This window comes from Bufo bufo, chromosome 1 (assembly GCF_905171765.1).
Source record: "Bufo bufo chromosome 1, aBufBuf1.1, whole genome shotgun sequence".
In the NCBI taxonomy this organism is placed as follows: Eukaryota; Metazoa; Chordata; class Amphibia; order Anura; family Bufonidae; genus Bufo; species Bufo bufo.
This window is the reverse complement of record NC_053389.1, coordinates 75,650,812-75,678,309: the sequence shown is the minus strand read 5'-3', so window position 1 is coordinate 75,678,309 and position 27,498 is coordinate 75,650,812. Positions and strand designations below refer to the sequence as shown.

Genomic DNA, 27,498 nt, shown 5'->3' with positions numbered 1-27,498 from the left:
CAGGGCATAATAGGAGTATCCAGATTGCCATATTATTCTAACAACTGGACACAAGTGCCTGCGACCACACTAGAGCATTGCCGCCACCCACCAACCCTGACCGTGTATCTACAGGACGGGGTAAGACCCACCCAGTACTATCTTACTGTGGTCTTATTAGGTGGCACAATAAGTGTTTATTTGTATGTAAGTCTATTGTCTCTGTCTCACTGCTACCACCAACGTATTTAAGTGAAATCATAGTAAAAGTTAAATTTTATATATACTCAGTCTACATATGGTAAATATATTTATAGGAAGTATGACATATCTCTGCACATACGCACCTGGTGCATTGAGGTATAATTTTTTGTATATAAGTGTTGACCTTCTGGTAGTGCAGCATTTTGCTCGTTCTCTCCACCACAGGAATGAGAGATGAGAAGTTCTCTTTGTAGCGGGGGTTTAGAAGGGTGAACGACCAGTAATTGGCGTTGGACAAAATTCGTACAACGTGAGGATCACGGGAAAGGCAGCCTAACATAAAGTCAGCCATGTATGCCAGAGTCCCAACAGACAAGACCGCTGTCCTCATCAGGAGGATGACTCTCAATCTCCTCATCCTCTTCTACCCATCCACGCCGAACAGATGGAATAAAACTTCCATGGGTACTACCCTCTGTAGCGGAGGGAACCGTCTCCTGCTCCGCCTACTCCTCCTCCTCATCATCATCCAATTCACGATGAGAAGACGAACTGAGGGTGGTCTGGCTATCACCCTGTGTACTGTCTTCCCCCATTTCCACCTCTTCCACATGCAAAGCGTCCGTCTTAATTGTGAGTAGCGAGCGTTTGTGTAGACACAGAATGGTTATCCCACTTCCCGCCGCCGGCCGGGATCGCGCTACAGCGCTGGCGGTCGCCGTGTAGCGCCGCGCCAATTTTTAGGTTAGGACCCACTCATAGAGGCAACCTTGGCGTGGTGAGTGGGCTTATTGCCTTTTGATCAAAATGTACACAAATTGCCTCATTTAGCATGTAGCATGGAGGTAGTACACATGCGCTATTCAGTGCTGTCTCCTACAGGAACGCAGGGATGAGATCATAGCATTAGCAGTGGATGTGCGATTCATTTCTTTTTTCTCTCTCATTATTTAATACATAGAACTCTGTCCCTGGATCTGCACTCCTTCCACTAGCCAGGTGATTTTAATTAGCCTAGTATTTAGTAGTAGGGGTTAAATTAGCCTATCATGCTCTCAGTTGGAGTTCCTGTGAGCTTCAGAGCAGGTGAGCTTTGACAACTGTTCACATGGTACGGTGCTGCATGGGGGCCGCTGTGCTGTTTTCCTGGCTGGTTGGTGGGACCCAGAGCTAGGTTTGGCATGGTCAGGCAGCAGGGGTGCTGTCTGGCCACTGGGTCCCGCCGCCGGCCGGGATTGCGCTACAGCGCTGGCCGTCGCCGTGTAGCGCCGCGCCAATTTTTAGGTTAGGACCCACTCATAGAGGCAACCTTGGCGTGGTGAGTGGGCTTATTGCCTTTTGATCAAAATGTACACAAATTGCCTTATTTAGCATGTAGCATGGAGGTAGTACACATGCGCTATTCAGTGCTGTCTCCTGCAGGAATGCAGGGATGAGATCATAGCATTAGCAGTAGATGTGCGATTCATTTCTTTTTTCTCTCTCATTATCTAATATGCTGATAATAGCAATATCGCCGATCACCATCTGTGTTGCATAAAACCTCACAGAGGTCAGACATCAATGCCCACTCGTCGCTTGTGAAGAGAGGAAGCTGACTGGAAAGGCGACGACCATGTTGCAGCTGGTATTCCACTACTTCCCTCTGCTGCTCACAAAGCCTGGCCAACATGTGGAACGTTGAGTTCCAGTGCGTGCTCACGTCACACAACAGTGGGTGAGCTGGCAATTGCAAGCGCTGCTGCAGCGTTGCCAGACCGGCGGAAGTTGTCGATGATTTGCAGAAATGGTCACAAACGCGGCGCACCTTCACCAGTAGCTCCGGCAAATTGGGGTAGGTTTTGAGAAGCCTCTGAACCACTAGGTTGAACATGTGGGCTAGGCATGGTATGTGTGTGAGCTTGCTGAGCTCCAAAGCCGCCACCAATTTTGGCCATTATCAGACACAACGATGCCTGGTTCTAGGTTGAGTGGCGAGAGCCACAGCTCAGTCTGCGGTGTGCTGTTTGTCACCTAAGCAGACCAGTTTAAGCACGGCCTGTTGCCGCTTCCCTACTGCAGTGCTATACTGCTTCCAGTTACTGACGGGTGCTGCAAGATAATAATTCAGAGGTGGAAGTGGAGGAGCAGGCAGAGGAGGAGAAGGGGGGGGGGGGTTGCAGCCTCTAACGTACGTGGTGCCAGAAATCCTGATGGAAGCAGGGCCAGCAATCCTTGGCGTCGGTAACACCAGTGCCATCCCAGGATACGACTCGCTCCCGGCCTCCACAACATTTACCCAGTGTGCCATCAGGGAAATGTAGCGTCCCTGGCCAAAAGCACTTGTCCATGTGTCAGTCTTTAAGTGGACCTTCCCTAATACTGCGTTGGTCAGGGCACGGGGGATGTTACGGGACACATGCTGGTGTAAGATTGGGACTGCACACAGTGAAAAATATTGGCGGCTGGGGACAGAGTAACGCGGGACGGCCACCGCCATCAGGCTGCGGAAAGCCTCAGTGTCCACAAGCCCAAATGGCAACATTTCCAGGGCCAGCAATTTCATTCAAAGGCCTGGGGTATAGACATCTGTTCGCTGCGCTGGGACACAGAAGTGGATGTGCTAACTGATGGTGCTTGCGAAGGTCCAGGTGCATGGCGAGAGGCATCCGGGCCTGCGTCTTGGACAGGGGATTGGCCAGCATGTAACACAGTGGAAGAGGAGGTAGTGGTGTGACCCGCTGACACTGATTGTGGACCCAGGCGTGCTAGTGTTCACGCCCCTGCTCATTTTGGTACGGCACAGGTTGCAAATTACAATTCTTTTATCGTCCGCACTCTGGGGAACAGTTGAGGGCCTGTTTGGTGTGGCCTGCTTTCTCCCTTTTGCCACCCCACTGCCTCTTTCAGCCTGTTGCGGTGCTGCGGATCCCTCCCTCTCTGTACTGCTGTCCTCGCTCAGCTTGCCACCTTTACAGGTTGGGTCAGTGATTTTATCATCCACCACCTCCTCTTCCACTTCCTCACTCTGGTCATCCTCCTGACTTGTTGACCTAACAACAACCTCACTTATTGACAACTGTGTCTCATCCTCTTCATCAACCTCTTGAGACACTAATTGCTGTTGACTTATTGGCAACTGTGTCTCATCATCATTATCCACTTCGTGAAACAATAATTGCTGTTCCCCACCGTCATCTTCTTGTGACTCTGGATGCTCAAGAGTTTGGGAATCAGGACACACGATCCCCTCATGCCCCTCTTCAAGCGGGCTTGTCGAGAGGCCCAAATCAAGGAATGGCGATAAAAAGAGGTCCTTGGAATTTCCTAGTGTGGGATCACATGTTTGGCAAGACTCTCCATGGTGGGAGGAAGGAGGATCAGGGTGAGGATTCTGTTGACCAGACTCTTAGCTACTGAGACTGGACTTTGTGGAAGACAGGATGGTGCTTAACCGACTGCAAGCATTATCTGCTGCAATCCAACCGACCACCTGGTTGCACTAGTCTGACTTAGAGTGTGGTGTCCTGCGCCGCCCTGCAAACTGGGAATGGCGTAGCATCCAACAAACTTGCGGAGAGGAGACTTGAGCATCACGCTTGAGCACATGCGGTGTTCGGCCGAACACCGCGATGTGCCGAGCATCGCGATGCTCGAGTAAAATTAGTGTTCGGCAGAGCATGCTCGCTCAACACTGGTTGTCACACCAAATATTTATTGGATTTACATTTGTCTTTTGTTCATTCATTGTTTGTTCATTCATATTTGTGCCATATCTACCACAGCAAGGTGACCTATTTTAGATGAGACCTTAGTCTATAATAACTTCTCTCTTTGTGCCAATAGGACTCAAATAAATTCACTGTATGTACAGGGAGTGCAGAATTATTAGGCAAGTTGTATTTTTGAGGATTAATTTTATTATTGAACAACAACCATGTTCTCAATGAACCCAAAAAACTTATTAATATCAAAGCTGAATATTTTTGGAAGTAGTTTTTAGTTTGTTTTTAGTTTTAGCTATTTTAGGGGGATATCTGTGTGTGCAGGTGACTATTACTGTGCATAATTATTAGGCAATTTAACAAAAAACAAATATATACCCATTTCAATTATTTATTTTTACCAGTGAAACCAATATAACATCTCAACATTCACAAATATACATTTCTGACATTCAAAAACAAAACAAAAACAAATCAGTGACCAATATAGCCACCTTTCTTTGCAAGGACACTCAAAAGCCTGCCATCCATGGATTCTGTCAGTGTTTTGATCTGTTCACCATCAACATTGCGTGCAGCAGCAACCACAGCCTCCCAGACACTGTTCAGAGAGGTGTACTGTTTTCCCTCCTTGTAAATCTCACATTTGATGATGGACCACAGGTTCTCAATGGGGTTCAGATCAGGTGAACAAGGAGGCCATGTCATTAGATTTTCTTCTTTTATACCCTTTCTTGCCAGCCACGCTGTGGAGTACTTGGACGCGTGTGATGGAGCATTGTCCTGCATGAAAATCATGTTTTTCTTGAAGGATGCAGACTTCTTCCTGTACCACTGCTTGAAGAAGGTGTCTTCCAGAAACTGGCAGTAGGATTGGGAGTTGAGCTTGACTCCATCCTCAACCCGAAAAGGCCCCACAAGCTCATCTTTGATGATACCAGCCCAAACCAGTACTCCACCTCCACCTTGCTGGCGTCTGAGTCGGACTGGAGCTCTCTGCCCTTTACCAATCCAGCCACGGGCCCATCCATCTGGCCTATCAAGACTCACTCTCATTTCATCAGTCCATAAAACCTTAGAAAAATCAGTCTTGAGATATTTCTTGGCCCAGTCTTGACGTTTCAGCTTGTGTGTCTTGTTCAGTGGTGGTCGTCTTTCAGCCTTTCTTACCTTGGCCATGTTTCTGAGTATTGCACACCTTGTGCTTTTGGGCACTCCAGTGATGTTGCAGCTCTGAAATATGGCCAAACTGGTGGCAAGTGGCATCTTGGCAGCTGCACGCTTGACTTTTCTCAGTTCATGGGCAGTTATTTTGTGCCTTGGTTTTTCCACACGCTTCTTGCGACCCTGTTGACTATTTTGAATGAAACGCTTGATTGTTCAATGATCACGCTTCAGAAGCTTTGCAATTTTAAGAGTGCTGCATCCCTCTGCAAGATATCTCACTATTTTTGACTTTTCTGAGCCTGTCAAGTCCTTCTTTTGACCCATTTTGCCAAAGGAAAGGAAGTTGCCTAATAATTATGTACACCTGATATAGGGTGTTGATGTCATAAGACCACACCCCTTCTCATTACAGAGATGCACATCACCTAATATGCTTAATTGGTAGTAGGCTTTCGAGCCTATACAGCTTGGAGTAAGACAACATGCATAAAGAGGATGATGTGGTCAAAATACTCATTTGCCTAATAATTCTGCACTCACTGTATATATCTATAAAAAGAAAAGACAGCAGCATTTGTTAGTGGTGTGGCAGGTGCAAATCCTCCCAGACTGCTGGCTCTAGGTCCAAGTATCAAAAACGCAGAAAAGAGGCAGCACTCAAAATCAGGCAAAGGGTGGTGAACACGCTTTTATCCACCCTAACAACAATGAGGCCTCATTGATTTAGGCTGAATCATTGCAGATGGGCAGAAAAAACTTGTTCACCACCTTTCACCTTATTTGGAGTGTGGCTTATTTTTTGTGTTTTTATCTATCTACCTATCTACTATAAATGTAAAAAGTGGCAGCACTCCAAAATAAAGTGAAAAAATGTTGACGTCTTTATTCACCCTCGCATCAGCAACATTTCATCTCAACTCAATTGAGCCTTGTACCAAACAACATATATGTATACAACCATGTGTTAATCATTTCATAAGTGCATAATCAGTTCATCAATATAGCTAATCAAAGATGTGATCATGATTTCAAAGATAATAGAGACTATCATTCCATATAGCATAACTTACGTCTGTGAAATTTCATTTTTCCATATTCACTGGGCTAGATCCATTTTACTGCATAATTGGTGATTATGAATAAAAAGTGCACCTGTGCAAATCAATTAAAATCTTTTGTATCATGTACAAGGCTCACATAGCCTAGGACTCCATAAGGACATGTGTAGTGCCCTGGAGTTGAGGTACTGTGAAGTCTGGACATTTGTGGACACTTGCCTGTTTCCCCTATGCAAAGTTAGAAACGTATTCTTTTATTTCACTTGAAAGAGTAACCTGCACTGTTTAATACTGTGTAACTGTATTTTGTTTGAATGTAGTGATAGATATCCTGTTAATTTGCACTGTTTGTGAGGCACTGTGGAAAGGGTTAATGAATACTGAGAGACTTTTGGATGAGACTTTGAATGATACTTTGAATGAGAAGCTGGTGATTTTCCACAGCTATCATAGGGTGTAAAGAAGAGCATGTTTCGGAGGGAAAAAATCCAGACTTATTTACCACCAAACCAGACAGGCTGACCTTTTGAATGTTTGGTTTTAGCTATGTTGTTATGTCTGGAAAAACTGCTGTATCATTGTCATTGAGTGTCATTGAAGCTCTAATGTAAGTCTATGCCAGACGGGAGTGGTAACTTTGTAATTGTTTGTGCTGAGTTTCTCCACTCCACCCCTCCCACTAGAAGGTTCCAGTCTAGCTAGAAATGGTATATAAGGAGAGCAGTCAGATCCCCTAATGTTCTGCAGTTAGGGACCAATGCTTTGAGAGGGAGACTCATGCCAGTCTGTATGAATGACCAGAAGAAGACACTGAGATGGAGACGCTGAGCTACAGACTGTGGGACTCCAGCCTTTGACCAGGGTACCAGCCTTCTAAGAGAGAGAGGGACAGCTAGCCCACGCCTTTCCTCAGCATCATACTCTTCTTCTGCTAGGGAGTAGACTGGAGAAGCCAGCCCTGTGCCTCGCCTGTATTGTTTTGCACGTGAATTCCTCCAGTAAAGGAGCACACTGGTTAACTGCAGACCCTGGCTCTCTGGACTTATTTCCCACTGGGGTGCACCAGGCCTTACCATCCCTTTCCGGAGAGCAAAAACACGTGGTGACACCTTGACGGTGTCCGGGGGACCCAGCACAGCATTGGGGCCACCTCAAACATGGCCACTGCACATGGTATTGGCATCTCCCCACTGCAACTGCACATACACCACCGCGGTGTGAAAGCATACTGTCACAAAATGCATGTCAAGTTAGGAGAACTGCTTAAAAAATGTCCCCCAGATGCCCAGCTGTTACCACGCATGTACGTGCCAGTAGTGTCCGTGCACGCATCCAGCATGTTCAGTACATAGAGTGCGTCTACAAGGAGTGCATCAACAAAAAACAGCATGCTTGCATATAGGCTATGACAGCGCTGGTTGCTAACGGGGCAAATATTCTCAAATTACACAGTTGCCTGGCCATAGGGATGAAGTGTGCCCTGGGGAGGTAGGAGACCCAGTGTTAGCCAGGTCCTCCAACCTGCCAAACATGGAGACAGTATAACAGGCGGTGTTTTTCTAGGAAAAACTAAACAGGCGCACCATAGGGTAATAAACAGGTAGTATATTAAAGACTCCAAAATGAAGGCTCACCTTGTCAGGCTGTGCAAATGATAGGCACAACACTATTGTAGGCTTAATCGAGGGTGATGAAAACCCAAAGGTTGGATGGTCATGCAGCCAGGGATACGAACACTTCCACGTAGGGTTGCCTGGAGTCCCTGAGGAGGTAAATAGTTCCAAAGGATAAAGAAATTATCCCATGGCGCAAAGAACCAACCTTTGTTGTCAAACAGGAGCTTTTTTATTTTTATAGCAGACGGTACAACACGTTTTGGGGTAAAGAAACCCCTTCATCAGGTACAGACTACTGATAGAAACATGGAGACAGGGACAGGAGGCACCATTATGCGCCCCCGAACCTAATTACAAGGCGAATATGCTAGGCCATTAGATGACATTAGGTGCTTGTCCCTGGGGAAAAAGTGGTCCCCTGACATAATCAGGAAGGCCAAATACGTGACCCAGATCATCACCCCACTTCCAGGGACCTCACCCAACGTTTACAAAAAATCAAAAGACCCCTAAAGAGGAAAAGAGAAAATAGGAAAGGGGACAACCAAACCCTCAGCCCCATGTCCCCTAAAAAGGAGATGTTCTGTCCCCACATGAAGGCGATTGAAGGTGTAACTGATAATGACTTTGTGACTGTCCTACCTTCGTATCCAAGCAGTGGAGCAGACCGGACCGGCAGATGCTCAGGTTAGATGGATCCAGACGTAGACATGAGGATGCAATCAAACGTGGGTTTATTTGATCCAGAGCAGTGTCATACAGTGATACAATACAGGAATGCAGTAGATGCTGTCATGTGGATGTCTTTTCTGAGGCTAACTGCTGAGGCTACTGCTGAGGCAACTGCTGGTCAAAAACTGATGCCTTCACAAGCCGAGGTGTGTGTCTCCAGTCACAAAGGATGCAGCACTGAAAAAAGGCTACAGGAAGTGACCAGGCCCAAGGCTGCTAAAACCACGCCCAGACATAAAACTTTATAGACAACGAACGAAGCGTGCAGCATACAAATTCCGGCCAGGAGATGGCAGCAGAGAACAATAGATTTAAACAACATAGGTAAAACAAGAAATAATACAGTGCAGAAATTCAATATGAAAGGAACAGCACACTCCCCGTCTGAAATTCACTTTGGGGATTTCACTATGACGAATGTCCATAAAATATAAACAACCTGTAAAAGAAAACATGTTAGAATGCAAAACATAGTTTAGTCCTGTTTTCCAACTTGGAATGGAGAAGATCTGCGAAGCTAGATACAGTCCTGTTCACCCATCAGGGACGTTCTCGATGGGTCTCATCCAACTGGAGAAACGTTCAAAGCGCTGACAACTGAAGCTGGCGGTTTGCTTTGTTCCAGTGACTAATGCACTAACTTCAGCGCGGATTTCTGGATCATTATCCGGGTCCTGGATGCTGAAAACTTCCTGTACACATTCGTCCGCCTCTTCAAGCAGAAACTCTGGACCAAAGACTATTCCAACGTGATTTTGGTTGTTGGGTTCTGTCACCTTCGGATAGGCGACCGCTGCGATGGCCTCCGTGGAGGCATCCGAGAACACGTGGAGTACTTTCTTTATGCTAGAGGAAATTGAGGTTTCAATATAGCATCTCGGGATGTGGATCTCATCCAAGGCACACAAAGATCGCTTCCAGGTTTCCCATTTTTGCTCTTTCTCGGAGGGAAGTGGGGTATCCCAATCCTTGACTGTTTCAGAAAACTGTCTCAGTAGAGATTTACCTTGTATGGTGATGGGCGCTACAAATCCCAGCGGATCAAATAGGCTGTTTACCACTGATAGGACGCCTCGCTTTGTGAATGGCTTGTCTGCACAACTTATCTGAAAACCGAAGGAGTCAGCCGAGAGATCCCATCTGAGGCCCAAGCTCCTCTGCACAGGTGGACTGTCCAGTCCCAAGTTAATGTCCTTGAATCCTGGTGCATGATCGCCTGATTCGAAGGCCCTCATAACGGCCAGGCTGTTTGAAGCAATTTTGTGTAGTCTAATTTTAGCTTGGTACAACATACTTTGAGTCCTTTTGAGCAGATCGATAGCCGCTTCTTCAGTCGGTAGTGATTTGAGTCCATCGTCTACGTAGAAGTCCTTTTCTACAAAGTCTCTGGCATCTTTACCGTACTTGGATTCTCCCTCTAATGCAGTTCGCCGAAGGCCGTAAGTTGCCACGGCAGGTGAAGGGCTGTTTCCAAATACGTGTACCCTCATACGATATTCTGCCATCTCTGCGTTGGTGTCGTTATTCTTGTACCACAGAAACCTGAGGAAATCCCGGTGGTCCTCTCTGACTACAAAACAGTGGAACATCTGTTCAATGTCGGCGGTGATGGCAACAAGCTCTTTTCTGAACCTCATCAGCACTCCAACTAGGTTATTCGTCAGGTTAGGACCTGTGAGAAGGACATCATTAAGCGATACACCTTGATGTTTGGCACTTGAGTCGAAAACAACCCTAATTTGATTAGGTTTCCGTGGGTGATACACTCCAAATGAAGGCAAGTACCAGCACTCGTCGTTCTTCCCTAAGGATGGAGCTGGTTCTGCATGGTTGTTGCGGAATATTTTGTCGATAAAGGCAACAATGTGTTCTCTCATCTCAGGCTTACTGTTCATGGTACGCTGAAGAGAGTTAAATCTAGACAGAGCTTGTTCCCTATTGTTCGGGAGTCTCACCCTGGTAGCTCGGAAGGGTAATGGAGAAACCCAGTGATTGGTTTCGTCTTTAAGGAACTCATTGTCCATTATCTTGATAAATTCTCTGTCCTCTACCGACAAAGCTACTTTATCATCGTCCTTGCTTGTGTGAAAGACTAATCTTCCCAAGTTGTCAGCAAAGGGAGGAATGTCGTCAGGTGGTTGTATGAGGTCTGGAGGCTTCTCTTTCACCTCATAGTGATGAGGGCAAGGCTTAATGCAAGTTGTGCGTCCATCTCCACGCACGTACGTTTTGAATGAGCGGATTTTTGGTTGATCCAAGCATACATTTCCTATGACTACCCATCCCAAGTCCAGTCTCTGGGCGTATGGTGCATAGTCGGGACCATTACACTGTTGACGCACCTTGTGTACCCTTAGATTGTCTCTGCCAAGCAGGAGTAGAATCTCGGCGTTGTTGTCCATAGGTGGGATAACGTTGGCTAGGTGCCTTAGGTGTGGATGGTGAAATGCAGCTTCCGGGGTAGGAATTTCATCCCTATGGTTGGGTATTTGATCGCATTCGATCAGCGTCGGTAGAGGTATTTCCGTATTTCCACTGACGGAACAAGCGATGAATCCTTGTGCCCTCCTGCCGCTAGTCTCTATGCGACCCGAGCAGGTGTTTAAGATGTAGGGTTCTGATGGTCCCTTTATTCCAAAGGCTTCAAAGAATTTAGGTCCTGCTAGGGAACGGTTGCTTTGGTCGTCAATGATGGCATACATTTTTACTGCCTTTTCTGGTAGCCCCTCCGGGTAGACCTTGATTAGGCATATGCGGGCACAACATTTCTCACTCTGGCCCTCCCCACATACGTCCAAGCATGAGCAGGAAACAGCAGTGGCTGTGTTAGCGTGGTTCTGGGGCTCCCCGCCATGACTTTGAGCAGGACTGGTGGTGACAGCAGCAGGTGAGTCCCTTGTGAGTGTAGTTGGGTGCATAGCTGAGGCATGTCTTTCACTATGACACTCCTCACACTTGATAATGGATTTACAGTCCTTAGCCATGTGCTCCAATGAGGTGCAGCACCTGAAACATACCCCAAGCTCGGTGAGGACTTTCTTGCGCTCCTGTATGGTTTTGGATCTAAATCCTCTGCATTTGTTCAGTGAGTGTGGTTTTTTATGAATGGGACATTCACGATTGAAGGCCTTGTCTCCTGATGAGGTAGTGTACTGTCTACCAGTGAGTACTGCAGATGATGGTAGGTTAGTCTTTCTAACATTCACGCTGCTCTTAAAGTCTCTGTGTTTATGTACAATACTTTCATACCTTGATGATGGTGTCACTGAGGCTGTAGTATTGAACTCCAGGAAGTCGAGGCTGGGGTCATTCCTCATCTGGGACTGTTCATCGATGAATCTGCAGAAATGAATAAATGGGGGAAAAGTGACGTCATGCACTCTTTTGTACCTTGAGACTGATGCCGCCCACTTCTCTTGCAGGCTGTATGGTAACTTCACGACAATTGGGTTCACCCCATGGGCTGTATCCAGGTAGCACAGCCCGGACAGACGAGGGTCTCTTTTGGCAAGCTCCAGTTCCATGAGCAAATCACTTAAATCCTGAAGCTTATGGACATCCTTGAGACTGATCTTGGGGACGTTCTGCAGTCTCCTGAATAGTGCCTTCTCTATTGCTTCTGCGCTGCCAAAGGTGCGTTCGAGTCTCTGCCAGGCTGCAGCGAGACCTGCTTCTGCTTGTCCCACATAGACAGTTCTAAGGCTCTTGATGCGATTTGTGGAGCCTGGGCCCAGCCAGTTGATCAAGAGGTCGAGCTCCTGCTCTGCAGTTAGGTTGAGGTTGGCGATGGCGGCTATGAAAGTTGCCTTCCAGGCTCTATAGCTCTCCGCACGGTCATCAAATTTTGAGAGACTGGTGTTAATTAGCTCTCTGCTCACCATAAACCTGGCAAACTCAGACATATCTGATTTCTCACTGCTTGTTGCCATGACAACTTGTGATGCCCCTGGGGCGTATAGGCTGTGTGGCGTGAAAGGGTGAGATGCTTCCGGGTAGAATGATGTTGCTGCAGGGTTGAGCTGTGGTCTAGCCTCTGTAGATTCTGATGACTGTTGCTTGAGCTGTGGAGGTAGGCCAGGAAACACCTGGTAGCCATCTTGCTGTAATAACTGCCCTTGAGAGAGCACGTCTGGGCGACTGTTATTGGATTGCTCGGGTGCTGTGGGTGTCACTGGCACTGCAGGTAGAGCTGACTTGGGGGTTTCAGTGTTGTTGGCTTGGACAGTACTGCACACTGGGGGTGGTGCAGATAACTGTTTCAGTATGTAGTCGCTGGTGCGATCAACTGGATCGTCTATCTCCTCTGGCGGTAAGCAGACTGAATCAAGGCCTTGGCTCAATGCTTGCTCAAGTAGTCTTACTCTTGCTAATGCGATTTCCTCTTCCCTCTCTGATTCAAGGATCTTTATTCGAGCCTCTGCTTCTGCTTCTGCCCTCTTGGCTTTTGCCTCCGCTTCTGCCCTCTTGGCTTCTACCTCCGCTTCTGCCCTCTTGGCTTCTGCCTCCGCTTCTGCCCTCTTGGCTTCTACCTCCGCTTCTGCCCTCTTGGCTTCTGCCTCCGCTTCTGCCCTCTTGGCTTCTGCCTCCGCTTCTGCCCTCTTGGCCGCCGCCGTCTGTGCTTCTGTTCTCGCAAGGACTTCTTTTTCGGTGAAGGAACGCCTTACTTTGGATAGCTCTGCATTTATGCGGGCCTCTAGTAATCTGTCGCTCAGGGTGGAGCTTCTAGAGCATGATGATCTGTAGGACCGCGAGGAATGTTTGGATGAATGCGATCTGTGTGATCTAGTTTCTTGCAAATGAGAGATACGGAGTTCCACTTTATCTTTAGCATCCAGCACCATGGCGTCTCTTTGTCTGTCTATTGATTCTGCCTTGCACAATTCTGACGGGGCTTCTTCAATATTAGAGTCTTTTAGAAAGGTTATATACCTTGTGGACAGTCTCTTGTATCTTTCATGGGCTGCGCTCAGCCGCCCGACGGCAACTTGTAAACTGGTGGCATCACCTGAGGAGGACTTAAATCCTGATATGAGGGAGGAAACTCGTTCCCATAGCTCTTCCAGGTTGTCACATAGCTCATCTTTCCTGGTGTGATAGTTTTCCGTGATCTTTATAGTTGGTTTGAGAGAGCGCCTTGGTCGCGTGACTTGGTCTGCTGGAAGTGTGGTTTCTACCTCCAGCTCTTCATAATGATCAGTATCAGGTTGCATTTGCTTTGTTTCATCACTGGGGAACTGTACAAGGTCCTTTTCGGACATTTTGATTTAAGGTGCGCTGTCTCTTTAAGAAATCGAACTTTTGAATTGGGGGCTGAAAATTGCAGTGCGGCTCAGATGAGGCACCCCGATGAGTTTCCCAAAGTCCTTTTAGTGAATTGCGGGGTTTTGGTATGAGGGAGGCCCCGCGTGCGCGAACAGTTCTTATATCATGCGAGCAAGGGTTAATATAGGATGTAGAAAGTGGCTTGGCGAGTAGTGGAGGACTTCCAGGCGAGACTATATCTACTGCGGACACGTCGTGCTTCCCCTTAGGCTTATGGGACATGCACTGTTGCCGGGCAGATTTGCTGGGAGTGGGCCTGTTGCAGGGGAGGTTCCTGAGTGTGGCGCTGGGCTCTGAGGGAACCTGTAGCCGGGCATTGGACATTCAGACAGATATTGACTGGGGTATAAGGCTTTAAGGCAGTTTTTGACTGTTCTGTCCCCACATGAAGGCGATTGAAGGTGTAACTGATAATGACTTTGTGACTGGCCTACCTTCGTATCCAAGCAGTGGAGCAGACCGGACCGGCAGATGCTCAGGTTAGATGGATCCAGACGTAGACATGAGGATGCAATCAAACGTGGGTTTATTTGATCCAGAGCAGTGTCATACAGTGATACAATACAGGAATGCAGTAGATGCTGTCATGTGGATGTCTTTTCTGAGGCTAACTGCTGAGGCTACTGCTGAGGCAACTGCTGGTCAAAAACTGATGCCTTCACAAGCCGAGGTGTGTGTCTCCAGTCACAAAGGATGCAGCACTGAAAAAAGGCTACAGGAAGTGACCAGGCCCAAGGCTGCTAAAACCACGCCCAGACATAAAACTTTATAGACAACGAACGAAGCGTGCAGCATACAAATTCCGGCCAGGAGATGGCAGCAGAGAACAATAGATTTAAACAACATAGGTAAAACAAGAAATAATATAGTGCAGAAATTCAATATGAAAGGAACAGCACAGGAGACAAGGTGAAGGGGAAGCAGGATCTATCTACTTAAATTCAAATAAGCACTACTGGCAGGACTAAATACATATTAGCATTGCCAAAGCAAGTACCAAATAATTGTGTAGGGATGGGGAATTGTGATAGGGTCACATCCAGCGAGGGGGTAGAAGTCCATGGCATATTACGCTCATGTCAGTCCATGGCAGTCACTGGCATATGGCTCTGCTATGGTAACAGGAAGTGGACCTCATCCTCCACAGGCTCTTGGACGCACTGCTGGCACAGTCTTCTCTCCTTGGGCTTGTAGTTCTATTGGCACCGATTTGATGAGAAGGCTGTGGATGCTCAGTCTGTACCAATTCAGGATCTGTAGGTCTCTGGGGTTGGGTAGTTTCTCTTGATATGGGGCCAGTTTGTACTCCCTGTGTAGGCTCTCTATATTGTCAGTTTTTGTGATGCTCTTATGTTGTTCCTCTAGAGGCTAATATATCCCTCTTTGTGCTTGTGTATCATCCTGGGTCTGGAATGATAGAGTACTATTCTGGACAGCAATGTATGGTACTTGAGGTGCTCTGGTGAACCTGGAGAAGGTGTGAATTCCAGCTAAAATATCTTTGTTGGCCCAGAGTCCCACTTTGACCAGTCCGGGACCCAAGACTTCGCTGTCATACAGGGGGAGATGATGCTATCAAAGATTTTAAGCCAGATGGTCACTGGTGCTTTGAGATTGTCCAGACTTCTGATGGCATGTAAAGTTTTGCATGCCTTGTGTTTCAGTATCTCTATGTCTTGTTTAATTCTCTCCGATTGACTGGTTTTCAGATACTCCCTTATAATGTGTGCCAGTAGAAAAAATGACCCCTTATAATGTTTTCAGTGAAATAATTCCCAGTAAAAAATGCTCCATAACGTGTGCCAGTACAAGAATAAAAAAAATAAATATGTAATGTCCCCTGTAGAACAAATGTCCCCATAGTGGCCACCTTAAAATGTGTGCCAGTACAAAAAAGCTCCCTTATAATGTGTGCTAAGTACAGAAAAGCCCCCTTATGTGCCAGTACAAAAAATGCTTCATTATAAGGTGTGTGGTGTGACACAGTGAGAGATTTGGTCTGTAACAGGTATTTTCCTCCCAGCATATGCTGCTGGGCTAATTTACAGCCAGGTGAGGTCAAATACCGGACCGGATTTTAGGTGCCGGTTCGGGTTTTGGCAGCACATGGCTGTCCTTAAATAGGCAGCTGGGCTCAGAAGCGAGGTCTCTGTGTTGGGATCTGGGAGCCTTGTCTCTGGATGAAGACTTGCTACCTGTTTGGCGTGAAAACAGGTTGGTGCTGTTTCTTTAAGGACTCTTTGAGGCAGAATTGCCGCATGGTGTGAATTACCACCAACATCGCAAGGTGACTTTTTGCTCTTTTATGACTGCTTGTTTAGTCACTCACCTAAAGTGTGAATAAAACACTAAACTGTTTGATCCAAAGAACTTGTTGTTGCCTCTATACTGCGTCTGCTAATCCTGTCTACCAGAGCGAAACCCCACAGTGGGTACAAAAAACTACACCCTTTAAGTGCCCTCAGTATAACAGATGTCCCTATAGTGCCTCCATTATAATGTGTCAGTACAAAAATGCTCCTTTTTACAGCTACAATGTCCCCTGTAGGGATTTGCTCTGGTAGGCAGGGTAAGCGGACACAATACAGAGGCAAGACCACGGTTGAAAAGCAAAAGTTCAGTGTTTATTCACACAAAAAGGCAGAAAAGAAAAACAATACTTTGCAGCGTCCTGGTGTTAATTCACACAGCAAGAGTCCTGGTGTTAATTCACACAGCAAGAGTCCACAGAACAAAACATGTCACCTGGCAGTCCACAGCAGGCTTTAGGGCGCCTGACTCCCGGCAGGCGGCTCTCATGCGGCTCTTAGCCTTGCAGCATGGCGGAACTCCTCAGCTCCCAAACACAGAGCTTCCACAGCTCCACTATCACTTGGAGGATCATTCCAAACCCAGCTGAGCTGCTGGCTGGGTTTTTGAATCCCAGCCCAAAACCTGGCCTAAAACGTGGGGAACAGCCACCCACCCTGCTCTTCGGCTGCTTCCAATAAGAACCGGCCCGGATCGGCTTTAAAGACACACTAAGAAAAAACAGTGTCAGCGAGCACTAGCTGCCGCTGACACACAAAATTACCGTTTCCTATCTCAAGGAACCTTGGTGACACGTACCTTCCATCTATGACGGACCCTTGCGCCTTCCTACACCCCATAGTGCTTTCTCCAGTACGAAAATAATGACCCCCACCTCATTGTGGCCCAACAGCATGCTGCCACATAAAAATAATAAACTCAAATACTTACCTCCATTCTGTTGTCAGTGATGCAGTGCAAGCCACAGACCTCTTCTAGTCTGTGCCCTGAGCTCTATGCAGCCCGGCTCAGGTAGCACAATAATGATGATACCAGCCTCTGATAGGCTACAGGAATTAGGACTAAAGCCTACTAGAGGAGACATCGTTCCCGTGCCCCATCGCGGCATTCAACTGTATTGCTGTCCTAAGTACAGCGATGCAGTTGAATATGTAGAGACGAGCATTTCCACAATGGAGGCGTTCATTGCCAAAGGCCCTTCCGCTGCCCCCCTCTTGCCTCTACTTGGTGCTGCCTGATGCAATCGCCTCAGCTCTCCTCATTGGCAGTGCACCCCAGGGTGGACATGACTTTTCATGAATCAGTGCACCATGTAGATGCTTTATGGTGCAGTGTTTGGCATGAAACCTGCTTGGATTTTACTGAGGATGATGTGCTGATTGAGGAAGCTGAGGATCCTATTATTTAGGATGGTGGTTTTGAACAGTTTCGCCAGCGTGTTATTGACACATATCCCTTGGTAGTTAGCTGAGTCGTACCTGTCTCTGCTCTTTTGTATGGGGGTTATGATCTCTTGGGGAAGTAGCCGGCTCTCAACACAACAGTCAGTTTTACTATTGTGGCCTAGATACCTGTCAGGCTGTTTTTTTTATAATCTCTGGGAGGATCCTATCTGGGCCACTGGTTTTTCTACCCATTATCACTGGAATCCTCTCTGTTATTTCCTACATTGTGATTGGTGTATCCAGAGGATTTGGGAAATCTTAGATTTTTTAATCCATATACTTCAGATTTTTCAGGGTTTGTTTTTGTTCTGGGCTTTGGCCTTTCTTCAGGTTGTCTTTCTACAGGTCCTTGAAGTACTGGAGGCAGATATTGGCTTTCTAGATGTAGAGGTTTTTATTACAGTATGTGCCCATGTACTTTTATAGTTCCGAGCTGGAGTTGCATTGGAGGGCGTCTTGGTGTTAGAGGAGTTTGGTTGAGATGTGGCCTTACTTTTTCTTTGTGAGGATGGGTTTTTATTGTTGTTGTTGTATGTTGTTGTAGGCTTTCCTCAGACCAGGGTTAATTGGGTCTTGTTTTCTATTTAAGGCAGTTTTTTGTGCTTTCCTTACGGCTTTATACTCCCGGTCAAACTAACTGTTGGGATGTTGTTTTCTTGGCCTCTTGTTATTGCATATTTTCAGCTCAAACATTTCTACCATTGTATAAAGTTAAGGTCTTTTACTGCTAGATTAACTCCTTCTGGGTTCAGCTGATACACTTTATTATGGAAGTTGTGGAGCATCTCCTGGATCTCTCCTCTGTTTATGTTTTCTATGTATTTTGGGGTCAAGATCTTGGACTATTTAAAAGATGTAGGTAGGCTGAAGAGACCGGTCTGCTGCAGTGTTTGTGTGGGCAGTTTGCTTTTGGCCTTACAGCTGTGTTTGTGGGATAACTATGAAAGCTCCACCATTTGTAGGGTCCATATCTGTGATGGAGTAGTCTACCACATTGTTGCCTTCATGTGTGTTTAAGGTATGTTTTCTCAAAGAGTCTTGGTGAGGCCATTGTGAAGACGAATTCAGAGTCTTCGACATACTGTATGTTCAGCAGTTTTCTGAAACGTATTATCTGCTCTGAATATATAGACTAGTGATGAGCGAAATTATCAAAACTTCGATTCAGCTACTTTGCAGGATTTCACAAAGATTGTATTTAGTGAGTGCAATTACAGGGAACAGCGATTGAGCCCCCCCCCCTTTGTCATTGAACCCCACAGATGCCGTTTTCATAGTTGATCGCGGCATCTGAGATGAACATTGAGGGATTTAAGGGGTTAATCTCTGAGATGAACATTGAGGGATTTAAGGGGTTAATACTCATGAGAGATTTTGCGCGGGATCTTCAATCAAGATGCCCTTGACGGCCTCTTCATGTGCAAATGGATGAGGTGAGTATGATCCCCCTCCCCATTTCAGGGAAAATTGATTCATTATGGTGAAGCACGAGGAATTTGGGCTTCATGGTGAATCAAATTTTCCCTGAAATTATGATAGAAGTCCACTTCAGATACTTTGATTCGCTCAACCCTAATATAGACGTTTCAATCAGTGGTCAGGTAATCTGTTTCCCTGCCTGTTCTTCATTAAGATGTCTATAGATGAAAACATTGCCCAGGGCCGGGAAATCTGTCTGTATTAAAGTATGGAGGCTCTGGCGGAGCTATGTACATTGCACAGAGGCAGACATCAGCCCGAGAGGGGAGGATGGACCAGCCTATTCTTATCTAGATATGGCTGTCTCCTCTCTTCACTGGTCTGATGTGTTCTTGGAGCTCATCTTTATACCAGACTAATATGCATCCTGAGCTCTGGCCTTGCTTGACGTTTTTGTTTTTCAGGGCAGGGAGAGATATTTCTCCGTGTCCGGTCGGCACCAGGGATACATTCTCTACCTTGATCCATGTTTCCCGGATGATCTTTATTTCATATTTTTTTTCAGTCTTTGGTTAAGGGCCCTTGCACACGACCGTATGCCCCCCGAGACATACGGTCCGTGAGCGGGCCATATGTCCCGTAGCGGCATTGATCGTGCGCACGGGAGTACACAGCATCATTGTCCCGCACTCATATGATCTTATGAGTGCGGAACAATACCCCCGCGGGTGGCCCGACGTGCACAGCATCATTGTAATCTATGATGCTGTGTACTCCCATGCGCACGATCAATGCCGCTCCGGGACATATGGCCCGCTTGCGGACCGTATGTCTCGGAGGGCATACGGTCGTGTTCAAGGGCCCTAAGGCCTGGGCCATGTATCTTACATCCTAAGAGCTGTATTAGACAAGTAGATTTCGTACTGATGACAATCGAATAGGTAGCAAGTGCTCACAATACACAGTTCAATGGTTGCTGTAGTAATCAGTAATTTAACTATAAACTCGCTAATTGTTCATCAATGCATTTATTACACACAAGGATTACAGCTCATTGAAGTGGACTTGGTACGCATCCAACACTACACCACACCTACAGTCTGATCTTCTAATGAGCGGGTGATGACTATATGCTCAATGAACCAGAATTTTTAAGCATGCTGAAAGATCAGTCAGAATCAAACGATTTTTTCGAACGCTGGAAACTATCACACAGTGGAAAGGACACTCTTTTCTGAATGATAAGGGGTTTTGTTATTTCAGCAAATGGCATTTATCATGTAGAGAAATACAAGGCACTTACTAATGTATTGTGATTGTCCATATTGCCTCCGTTGCTGGTTTGATTAATTTTTCCATCACATTATACACTGCTTCTATCTAGGGGTCACGACCAACCTGCAATCCAGCAGTGGTGGCCGTGCTTGCACACTATAGGAAAAAGCACCAGCCTATGTGTGCTCCCGCGGTCTCGGCCACTAGAGAAGCCGTCACTTTTTCCTATAGTATGTAAGCACACCCAACATTGCTGAATGGAAGCAAGCAGTGTATAATGTGATAGAAAAATGAATCCAGCCAGCAAAGGAGGCAATATGGACAATCACAATACATTGGTAAGTGCCTGATATTAACTTCCTCTACATAATAAATACCACTTGCTGAAGTGGAAAGGGATGCAAATGAGCTCTTAACAAGCTCTGCCTCTAATGCCAGACAGCTGTTTCGGGGTGATTGCCCCTCACAGTCAAGCCAGTACTCTCTGCTCTGCACTGATGAGGGGCAATCACCCCGAAACAGCTGTCTGCAGATGAGGTGCTGGCTTATTTAATATCCAAGTCATGTCTCAAGGCTTATTTAAAGAGCTGAACATTGACTTATAGGATAGCTGCCTTATATCTGGTGGCATTAGAGGCAGAGCTTGTTAAGAGCTCATTTGCATCCCTTTCCTCCCAGAATTCCAGAGGAGCATGTATGGCCTATAAGTCTCCTCATGCCGATTAAGGCGCTCTCTCCCTAAGGAGAGATAGTACCGCCCTACTTGCGGAAGTGACACAACCCCTTTAAGACTGAATCCTTCAGGCCCTGAATGTCCCAGCTGCCGATGATAAGATACATCATTGTGTGTCTGTATAACGTGTAATAAGTTGCCCTGCAAAGGACATACTGGATTCTTGATTGGTGGCCATGTTGCAGAAGTTTGGCCCAGTCACAATTGTTTTCTGCACAGAGTGCTGGGCAGTGTCTTTATCTCCTCCATCTTTCTTCACTGCATAAGGGTCCATTCACACTTCCGTGGTGTGTTGCGGATCCACAACACACCCGGCCGGCACCCCCTATAGAAATGCCTATTCTTGTCCGTAGCTGTGGACAAGAATAGGACATGTTCTATCTTTTGCATAGCTGCGGACCGGAAGTTCGGGGCCGCTCTCCGCAAATGTGGAAGCGGAAAGCACATGTCTAGGCCCATAGAGAATGAATAGGTCCCCACCTGTTCCGCAAAATTGCGGAAAGGGTGCGGACCCTTTTGCGGACGTGTGAATGGGGCCTTACTCTGTGTGGATGGGTGGATGGTCTCTGTAGAGCACTTTGAGTTCTTTGGCCAAAAGGCTGACTCCTTGGTTGTGAAGGTGTTTATTGTTGTACAGGTGATGCTGGTTTATTGAGGGGTTTTGTGCTAGGGTGATGTCTGGCACGGATCTGATTTTGGCTGCCAGTTCTGTGTTGATGCTTTTGGTGATGTCTTCAGAGACTTATTTTCTTTTTCCTTTCCTTTCCTTCTTTTCTTTCTTTCTCATATTTATCTGTCTATCAATCTCTTTAAGGGCCCATTCACACGGCCATATGAAAGGGTCCGTACCCATTCCGCAATTTTGCTCCATTCCATGGCCCCGCAAAAAAAATTAAAAATAGAACATGTCCTATTCTTGTCCATTTTGCGGACAAGATTAGACATTTCTTTTATGGGCTGTCCGCTCAATTCTGAAAATTGCGGAGCACACACGGGTGGCATCCGTGTTTAGCGGATCTGCAATTTGTGGACTGCAAAACATGGCGTGGTCGTTTGCATGAGGCCTAATACAGACATGCACACACACAGGCACGCTTTTATATATACACACACAGGGGAAACTGACCACCAGTGGAGCATGCAGCCTCAGTCAAGGTCCATACCTGGCAGTCTGCTGCAGGGGAGCAGAAGGGAGAATAAGGCCTCTTGCACACGACCGTATGCCCTCCGAGGCATACAGTCCGTGAGTGGGCCATATGTCCCGGAGCGGCATTGATAGTGCACACGGGAGTACACAGCATCATAGATTAAGATCATATGAGTGCGTCCCGCACTCATATGATCTTAATCTATGATGCTGTGTACTCCCGTGCGCACTATCAATGCCGCTCCGGGACATATGGCCCCGCGAGCAACCCGACGTGCACAGCATCATTGTAACCTATGATGAAGTGTACTCACGTGCGCACAATCAATGCCGCTATGGGACATATGGCCCGCTCACGGACCATATGTCTCAGAGGGCATACGGTCGTGTGCAAGACGCCTAAGGCACCTGTGGTGAGGGTGGGGCAGAAAAGGTAGGGAGGCATCTGGGACAGAGGGCTAGCAGAGGGGGCAGTGAGGCATCTGGGACAGAGGGCTAGCAGAGGGGGCAGTGAGGCATCTGGGACAGAGGGCTAGCAGAGGGGGCAGTGAGGCATCTGGGACAGAGGGCTAGCAGAGGGGGCAGTGAGGCATCTGGGACAGAGGGCTAGCAGAGGGGGCAGTGATGCACTTGGGGCATCTTTCTATCTACCTACCTAGCTACCTGTACAGGCTAGATATGTGAAATTTAGTTAAGTCACCTTAGTATATGAATTTATGCTTGAAAATTCTTGCACATCCCTTAGTGACTATTCTTCCCTTCTATATTGGTAATGTTTTGAAGTTCTCTTTGATGAACAAGAAGGATTTCCACTGAAAAACCACAAGCCAACGGCACAAGACTGCAGATTTTCTGTAAAGTTCTGAACTTTGATGAGACGACCCCACACACTTGTTGAACTAAGGTGAACTTAGCGCGCTGCCATGGGCAATCTATTTTTGCTGTATGCTTATCTGGTTTAATTGGCATTAGATCCATAGTCTGGTGTATTCCTTTGCTTTACAGAATCACTTGAAGAAGAGGCCTGAAGCAAAAATGTTTTACAGCTCCTTGTGATTATATTTTATCACCCACGTGCAGTGGGCAAAAAACAGGAAATCCGTACGCTTTGATAGAGGAGCTAAAGTGAAAATGAGTATTTCAAGGTACAGTTGTTCTTTTTTCATCTGTTCAGCTTGAACTTGCCAAATATATATGCACAGAGCACACGACTGTATTTATAGCACAGTAAAGGGACATCTGGATACAACATCTGTAAAGCACAGAGTGTGTGTGTGTGTATATATATATGGTTACGAATTTCCGCCAAATAAATCCACTGTGGACTGTGGTGGGGAAAATGACAGGAAGGAAGAGGATGGGGATCACAAGACCTTGGAAGGGAAGGCTTGACCGACAAGCCAATCGGGGGCAGTATTCAGCCAGGTCCTACTGCTGAGAAGGAGCCAGACGCCATTCTGTTCTCAGCTGTGAATGTGAAAAGATGTGTTGTTACTAGGGACGCTACAGGGACACGATATAGGCATAATTGGTTAGATTTTAGAGTTTTATCAGGGAAAGCAGAGAGTAAGGGACTGGTCACTGTCTTAGTTGTTCCACGCAGCTTGCTGTCAAGTTCTGAATTACAAAATCCTGCAAGAAAATCATATTTTTCTGTATAACCAGTCAGCCAGCATTTTTTTTGTAAAAAACAAAGTTTTCTACAATTCATAGGTTTATTGTCAGAACCCCAAAAGCATACAATCTGCTGCAAACTAAGCAATTGAGCCACCACTAACAGCAGCAACAGTTAGTTCAGTGTTATGATCATGATGGAGCAGTTTTTTCATGTGCCGCAAATCAGCCATTGGAGATGTACCACCCGAACACCCAGGTTCAGTCCTACCTGGACTCTGATCTTTCTCTGGTGTATAACTTGTTCCCTGACCCCATGGATTTCTGGGAAGGCAGATTGGAACAGTGGAACAAATTGCCCCAGTATGCTCTCTCTGTTCTATCTTGTCCAGCTTCCAATGTCATCTCAGAAAGGATTTTCAGCATGGCAGGGGGCATTGTGACACCCAAATGGACAAAGTGGCCGTCCACTAGTGTACAAAACATAACTTTAGTTAAAATGAATGAGGCATGGATCCATGAGGATTTTCACACTACTCCAGCTGAGGCTGATGAATAGATTTGCTGTTGCTGATGGTGCCTCATTCATGACACTGCGGCTGTCTACCTGCCTACCATCATGTTCTGTACCATATGACTGTTGCAGCTGCCATCATGCCACTGCTGCTCTCTGCCTGCCTGCCATCATGTTTTGTACTGTATGGATGGTGCTGCCACCACCACCGCAGCTGCTATTCAGTGCTATCAATCTCCCTACTGCCACTTCAATTACCGCTACACTTACGCCACTACTACTACAACAACCCCTAAACAGCTGCACAAACATCTACTAACTTGTCTGTTCCATGATGTGCTGCTACTGCTGACACTATTATTGTTGCCATATACTAATATTACCCTACTATTTACACATCCACACTGTACTACTGTTGCTCCCAATTAAAAGGGAGATTTTTTTTCAGGCTTGCTTATGACAAGTCAGTTTCTTCCAACAAATAACACTTGTGTGTGTATAAATTAGGTATTTTGCACTGTTAACACAATTTTTGGATGCTTGTGCAGAACAAGCCACTGTTTCTTAAGACATTAATATGTTTGTGTAACCCTAGAAGTTTTAATTCCCTGTGTAGTGCCCTCGGTAAGTATAATGCCCCCTACAGTTTCCCCAGTAGTTACTGACCTCCTGAAGTGCCCCTATTAGCTATAATGCATCAGTAACTATAATGCTCACTACAGTGCAACCAGTAACTATTATGGTCCCTTGTACTGACCCCAATAGGTATAATGCCCCCCTGTACTGCCCCCAGTAGGTAGTTTTTAGTGCCCCAGGTAGGTGTAATGTCCCCTTATTATAGCCCTTGTAGTGCCCCCAGTACTTATAGTGATCTTTGTAGTTATAATGCCTCCCCACATAGTGCTCCCAGTTGATAAAATGTTCCCTTTAGTGCCACTATTACTTATAGAAGCTCACCTGTAGTTATAAAGCACCCACTTCAGTATAGAGCCCCTGGTACTATCTTTCCCCAATGCCAGATAAAAAACAAAAAAAGACAACAAAATACTCACCTGACTTGATGTCATCGCGCTGCCTGAGACCCAGCACAGGCAGTAGCTTGATGACCGCCTGTGCCATTCTACCCTCTCATAGGACTGAGGCTCAGTGGCCTATGGCCTATGAGTGTGAGCTGGGGGGAGCCATTGACTCCTGTGTTCCACAGCAGTAATTCAACTGTACTACCATCCTATGTTAACATTGGACATTGTACTGCGCATGTGCTGGTTACCTATGTTGTGAGTAGTTTTATTCAATAAAGACCACTGATGGACAAATCTAGTCATGTGACCCTTCACGAATGGCCACTTTCAGGACAGGATTTCATTGCTTACATCACAGCTGGCTGCAGTGCACAGGTTGATGGCGCTGCGCAGTGTAGGGACAATGAAGTTGGTGCTCGGATATCAAAAGGTAAGTAATCTGGTAATAGTGCTGGTTTCAAGACAATTGTAAATATTCATATTAAGTGGCCAACCCCCTAACACATTTGCCTCCTAGAGTTTTTTGCCTCTGGTTCAACACAGCAGGAATACAGGTGTGGACCGGCCTATGTCGTTTTTATTCAACCTTATGAACTATGCTACTAGGTAACTCATTCCTTTCTGGAGAGACATCATTCAGAATCCAATAAACCTGTGCATTTATTATTAATTATTATTAAATTATTTTAAAAAATGACCGATCACTCAATGAATTCCTCTTTTCAACTTCAACAAAGACAAGTCACCCAATAAACAGAAATATTTTGGACACATTCAATTGCACTTCACTTGAACAGAAACTGAGTTGCAGTGACCCAGCATGGCCACTACAGAGAGAATGGAGCTGTCTGCTTTCACTAAGTTATTTGTGTTAGTTCCGGCCCTGGTATCTGCAGTGAAGAACTAATCGAGGAGGTCTTCAGGGTTTTAGGCCACTGAGAGGTAAAAATGACATTACCTTTAGGCCTCATGCACACGACCGTTGTGTGCATCCGTGGCCGTTGTTCTGTTTTCCGTGATTTTCTGCGGACCCATTGACTTTCAATGGGTCAGTTGAAAACTCGGAAAATGCACCGTTGTTCATCCGCGGCCGTGATCCGTGTTTCCTGTCCATCAAAAAAATAGGACCTGTCCTATTTTTTTGACGGACAACGGTTCACGGACCCATTCAAGTCAATGGGTCCGTGAAAAAACACGGATGCACACAAGATTGGCATCCGCGTCCGTGATCCGTGGTCGTAGGCTACTTTCACACAGACGGATCGCAGATCCGTCTGCATAAAAGCTTTTTCAGAGCTGAGTTTTCACTTCGTGAAAACTCAGATCCGACAGTATATTCTAACACAGAGGCGTTACCATAGTGATGGGGACGCTTCAAGTTAGAATATACTACGAACTGTGTACATGACTGCCCCCTGCTGCCTGGCAGCACCCGATCTCTTACAGGGGGCTGTGATCCGCACAATTAACCCCTCAGCCGCACCTGAAGGGTTAATTGTGCGTATCATAGCCCCCTGTAAGAGATCAGGTGCTGCCAGGCAGGAGGGGGCACACCCCCTCCCTCCCCAGTTTTAAATTCATTGGTGGCCAGTGCGGCCCCCCTCCCTCCCCTGTATTACTGTACATTCATTGGTGGCCAGTGCGGCCCCCCCTCCCTCCCCCTCCTAATTAAAATCCCCCCCATCATTGGTGGCAGCGGAGAGTTCCGATCAGAGTCCCAGTTTAATCGCTGGGACTCCGATCGGTAACCATGGCAACCAGGACGATACTGCAGTCCTGGTTGTCATGGTTACTTAGCAATTTTTAGAAGCATTATACTTACCTGCGATGTCTGTGACCGGCCGGGCGCTCCTCCTACTGGTAAGTGACAGGTCTGTGCTATAAGCAATGCGCCGCACAGACCTTTCACTTACCAGTAGGAGGAGCGCCCGGCCGGTCACAGACAGCGAAGGTAAGTATAATGCTTCTAAAATTGCTAAGTAACCATGGCAACCAGGACTGCAGTAGCGTCCTGGTTGCCATGGTTACCGATCGGAGTCCCAGCGATTAAACTGGGACTCCGATCGGAACTCTCCGCTGCCACCAATGATGGGGGGGGGTTTAATTAGGAGCGGGAGGGGGGCCCACTGGCCACCAATGAATGTACAGTAATACAGGGGAGGGAGGGGGGGCCCACTGGCCACCAATGAATGTACAGTAATACAGGGGAGGGAGGGGGGGCCGCACTGGCCACCAAT

The 27,498-nt window shown here is 46.6% G+C and overlaps 1 long non-coding RNA gene across 1 annotated transcript; it reads right to left on the bottom strand.

Annotated features, from left to right (window-relative positions):
* Positions 1–1,553: 1,553 nt before the first annotated feature.
* LOC120996401 lies at positions 1,554–9,458 on the bottom strand. Its single transcript, XR_005777769.1, has 3 exons — positions 9,448–9,458; positions 9,098–9,100; positions 1,554–1,673 (listed from the first exon to the last, which is right to left on the bottom strand). It is a non-coding gene; the product is annotated as an uncharacterized LOC120996401 (long non-coding RNA).
* Between the last annotated feature and the right edge of the window lie 18,040 nt (positions 9,459–27,498).